This window comes from Miscanthus floridulus, chromosome 9 (assembly GCF_019320115.1).
Source record: "Miscanthus floridulus cultivar M001 chromosome 9, ASM1932011v1, whole genome shotgun sequence".
Classification (NCBI taxonomy): domain Eukaryota; kingdom Viridiplantae; phylum Streptophyta; class Magnoliopsida; order Poales; family Poaceae; genus Miscanthus; species Miscanthus floridulus.
Window position 1 is genome coordinate 111,919,137 of NC_089588.1, and position 5,298 is coordinate 111,924,434.

At 47.8% G+C, this 5,298-nt stretch overlaps 1 pseudogene; it reads right to left on the reverse strand.

The window, feature by feature from the left end:
* Positions 1 to 2,088: 2,088 nt before the first annotated feature.
* On the reverse strand, positions 2,089 to 3,109 carry LOC136482660 (uncharacterized; annotated as a pseudogene).
* Positions 3,110 to 5,298: the final 2,189 nt, after the last annotated feature.

Below are 5,298 nucleotides of genomic sequence, written 5' to 3' on the forward strand. Positions count from 1 at the left end.
TTATCAGGGGGAAGGGACCTGACCACTGCATCAATTTCAGCTCTAGAAAAAGGTTCCACAAGTATAGAAAGATATGGTGGTTTTGTGAAATGTGAAGCTAAATCAAAACTGATTGAAGTGAAGTTACGTACTGGTGCCCAATCTATCTTTGAAAGAGAGCCAAATTAAGTTAGCCTTATCATTGTGATTTACCGCTATGTTGCCTTGATCATCTAAAAGTTGAGTGATCAAATTTCGTCTGTACTTGACAGTTGCTTGGGCATGAAAAAACTTAGTGCTGGCATCCCAAGAGTTACCCATTTGATGGCACCCCTTTATTTCCAATAAGTTATAATGGCGGATGTATGCAAAACCATAGATTACTTTATGTATTTTTCATAATGGTATAGGTGGGTATGCTTATATAGCAAATAAAAAGATATTTCAGATTATTGTGAGAATTTCTTGGGTTTATTTTTTCCCTATCTGATAAGAATTAACGTGGTAAATCCGTTGGAGCCTCTATTGAATAATACTAAGATAGTAGACGAAAACACCAAATTCCAAAAAAAAAATGGCCAACAATATGACAATGCACGTATCCCCAGCAGTTTTTGGTAGCCCCAAATTAAATCGTTGGAGGGGCAGCAAAGCTTGGAGCCATCAACTATATTGTGCTTGGACCACGTTGAAGCTAACAGCTGTGAAGAAGGTCAATATAAAATGTAGCCTTGCCGCATTCTCGATGTGTATGTAGTCTACAAAAACGTGGCTAGAGTGCCCCTGGCCTGAGGTTAACAGTTACATATAAAGTGAGGCACCCCCTATGCTTGGTGAACTTCTCTTATGTACACAAGATTTCACTATGTATTTGAAGAAAAAGTTAGATATTTGCCTCTCCTATAATCCATCAGTTAATATTTGGCCCCCCTCATGGTTATTTTCTGGCTCCGCCCCTGAAGTGAGGGAATAATATGTTCATTTTAATAAATGATATATAAATGACATAATAAAAATTCGAAAGTGCCAAAGACAAAACCGCACAAATCAAACAAAACAATTGGAGATGACCAACTTGCTTGCATTGCTAATAAGTACATTAGTAGAAAGCAACAGAAACACAGCTCATACAACAATGTAACAACAACAAAAAATTGGAAGCTGGGAAAAATGGAACACACGAGAAACCACACAGAAAAGACAACCTATCGCAACATTGTTTTCTCTTTGTTAGGTGGGCATAGCTCAGCTGAGTGGGTCCACGTCGTTAAGGTCTTGTGGGTCCAGGAGCTGGTACCCGTGGCCCACATTCCCAACGTAACCTGCGTGGGACAGGAGAGCCCACAGGTGCGTTATGAGCTCTCCGTTTGTGGGTAGATGGGTCTTATGCTTGGCTGCTCTTGTGGACGCTGCCAAGTGCAGGAGGAATCCCGTCCAAAATTTTGCCAGGTCCCTCCAGAGGCCTTCCTGGTCCTCATCTGTATATGCTTCAATCAGCTGCACCCCGAGCTCTGAAGCCATCTTAATTATGGTATTGTCAAAACCATCGTTGTCTCCGTTGGGTTCGCCATTATTAGGCTCTTCATTGTGTGGTTCCTCGTCGACGACTCTAAAGTTGTCACCATTGTTGCCTTCCTCAGGATCTGGATCAATAACCCCATCTGCTTGGAACATTTGCTCCTCAGTGGCTATCCCAACAGCACCGTCTTGTTGCTGGTTTTCTTCCACAGGGGCTTCGCCTTCGCCAGGCCTTTGTGCTTTGTCTTTGGCAGCAGCGATCTCCACGAGTTTATCATAGATCGCTTGCAAGCTTACCATCCGATCAGGGCAAAAAATAGCACGTTTCGTTTCCCGGCGTACCTCATCAAATACTCTGTCAGCAACAAGGCCATTCTCTGGTACCATCCTCTCGGTAAGCAGATACGCACAGTAGTTGGATATGCTGACGGCCGTTATGTAATTTCCCCACAAATCTCTGGAAAGCTTCGACTCCTTGATCAGTGGCTTTGATCGCATCCAGTAAACCTGACGCTGTCTGGCATCATCCGTGAGTTTAATCTCACAGACGCCTGTCGCCATATGCCAGACCAGTATTCTGTGGGTGTCAGCCTCCAGTCCGCATGTCCACAGCAAGTTACTGCAAAGTTGTTGATTTGATCCGAAGGCATTTGAGAAGTAGTTCTCCAACCTCTGCTCATCTTGCTGCAGCAGCTTGAATGAATCAAATATAGCCTTCTGTACCTCTGCCCTCAGCTTGACTGTCGACGTATTCTTCAATACATTGCGAGCTGAAATCAAGCGGTTGTACTAACGGATCTGACGTTTCCATTTACTTGTGGGCATAGACCACAAAAGCAGCCTCCAAAACTTCTCAAGAGCGGCCGCCGCAAACATTGGTGCTGGATATACATGCAGATCATCTGAACCTTTGTCCATGGCGCGAATACATATATATAGATTTCCCACAGCTCTTTGGCGATAATGATGGCGATGAAGAATCGGGTGACGAACACTCCATGGACGATGCGGTTCTTGTCATTAGGATCAATTCTCTGGGGTATATGACCAACAGGGTATGCGATATATCCGATGGCCAGAATCAGCGACACAGACAGAATCATCCTCAGGAACGGGAACCCACCGGCGCAATATTGCAGCGGCATGCCTGTTGTAGAATGTGTCCCGGAGGAAGGACAGCTCTACCTCAGTGACACGGAATGCTCTCTCGTAGTTCTCCGTGTTCTCCAGGATGTACTCAAAGACAAGCCGCCTCTTCTTATCTCGAGCTGCTACCACCGTGTCCTCGTGTATGGGGAGGTCGTAGAACCGGCGACGAAGCAGCTTGTGAAGGGCAAACGAGAGACTTGCATCTTTGAGTCGGTTCTTGGCGTCTCCGGTCTTGCCCAGCAAACCACACTCACCGCCGTCTCCGCCGACGACCCATATCTTCTCCACGGTGATGAGGTCTTTGTGTCCTGGGCTGAGTTGAACCCTGTAGTTGCCAGATCCGACTTTCCGCTCCTGTTGAAGAATTTCCCTAGAGAGCTTGTCTTCCCCATGAACCAAGTAGTTGTACCCGCACATGGTGGAAGAAGAAGAAGAACTGGCGTTGCCATTATTGCCTGCAGAGAGCGTGTAAAAGTTTCAGACCTCGGTAAACATTGTGGCTAGTCTTAGTGCACACGATGTAGGTGTGTTTAGGCCCTCCACAATAATGTTGTGCATGAGTGGTGCTCAAAAAGAAGAGAGAATATTTGGGCATCACTTTCCACGCTGTGGCTCACGTGCCAATTCTTAGCGATACCAATAAAAATGGGAGCGATGCAAGTACTTGCTCCGCTGTCCAGCCGGTGCCCAGTTCTTAAAAAATATTTTTTTTTGCTCTTTGGCCTCACCTGGGTGACATACGTGTACGGCTTGCTGTCCTGGACAGCTTGTTACTTTATTAGGCGTGGGCCCCAAGAGGTTTGATGGCATCGATTCCTGTATATATAGAACATTGCAGCCATCTAAGCGTCGATGCCTACTCCGTGACGTGGTTTTTCAATTTTTCTCTGGCGTTACTCCATACTGTAGAGGGCCTTAGGGCACTCACAATATAGTGTGCATTAATTATCCTGACACCTAAACATAATGCTGATGTGGCAAACGATTTGCTGACGAGAGGGGAGGAAACGGTTTTTTTGATAAAAATCATGTCTGCACGAGAACCAAGACATAAAGAGATACGATAGATAGATGAGAGAGAGAAGATTGTGATTGGGCAAAAAATTATTCTGTAGAAACTATCTGTCGGTGCAGAAAGTGACCAACTAGTAAATATTTATAGTTTTGCGGTATGTTGTGATCGGAGGTGGCCTAGCACATAATGACACAGGATTTATACTGGTTCAGGCAACGTGCCCTATGTCCAGTCGGGGTTGGTCGGCGACTTTATTCCTGAGCCCAGGTGCTCAAAGTCTGTAGTGGGGGTACAAACGAGAAGGAGGAAGAAGGTGGGATACAAGAGGTTCGGTTGGCTCCGACCGGAAGGGTCGCGGTCGGAACAGGGTGGTCCTGCGGTTGGGAGTGTTGATATCGATCTAGTGAGTCTGAGCTTTTTAGAAGTCGATCTCCTGGAGGGAGCGTATCCCCTTTTATAGATGAAGGGGATGGCTTTACAGGCGAGAGGGAGAGAGTACAGATATTTCTAAGCCTTGCTGCATACAGTGATAAAAATTGGATAATGGTTGAAGCCCCCCAATACTATTGATGTCAGTGTAGGATGTCAGATGTGCACGGGGATCGAGCTATCTTCTTCAAGAAGGATGGACGTCGGTACCTGCAAAATACTTCTGGATGCCTAGTGGCATGTGAGGAGCCATGCTTATGTTCACCCGGTATGGCAAATCCTGGAGCCCATGCCGCAATCGATGTCCAGAGACACGCGGAGGGGGCTTACCATATGGGAGTTTCTAGCGGCCCCTACAATACTTTATGTCAGGGTGGTTGCAAAGCACTGTTCCGTGCAGGGTATGGTCCCTGGTACAATGGTTTTTACTTGTGAGCCATGCCTTGCCTTTCTTCGCACGCTTTCTGGTTCTTTCTGAGCGGGCGTCCCCGGTCGGATGGTCCCCAGTCGGAGAATAGCGATGAGCAGGGTTTTCTATGAATCCCGGTCGAAGACACGGGGTCGGAGTCGAAGGCAGTCCTCGGGTCAGGCTTTCCGAGTGGAGGCCGTGCGGAGGCGGCTGGGGCCTGACGTTAGCGCTCCGATCGAAGAGGCCGTTCGGAGCTGGCCTGAGCCTAAGCTAGTGCTCCGGTCGGAGAGATGGGCCGAAGGCGGCCTGGGCCTGAAGCGAGTGCTTCGGTCTGTTGAGTTCAGACTCTTGGGCTGGTCCAGAAGAAGAAAAGGCCGTTCTTCTGGGCCGAGCCTTGGCGTGTAAGCCGGTCCCCGAGGGACCCCGGGTTTATGAACCCGACAGGAGCCCCCGAGCCCCCGGGCGATTCGAACAGAATCGTCTGGGGGATTTTTGTCTTGCTGGCGGGTGCGCGCGAGCGCACCCGCGGGTGTAGCCCCCGAGCCCCAGCCGGTTCAGGCTAAACCGGTTGGGGGTGTTGTCTTAGCAGGCGTTTATGCATGTTTTTTAGTTTGAGACAGAATTTTGTTTAACCATAGCGTCGTTGTGCAGCCGAGGTGTTTTTAAGCGCGGGGATTGGATTGAGACAGAACTTAATGATCCCGGCGTCGGTGCACATCGGGGATCGAACGAGGAAGTTTTTAGTTTTTGAAACAAGCCCTGGCGTCGGTGCACGTCGTGAACGGAAATAACTTAGTTT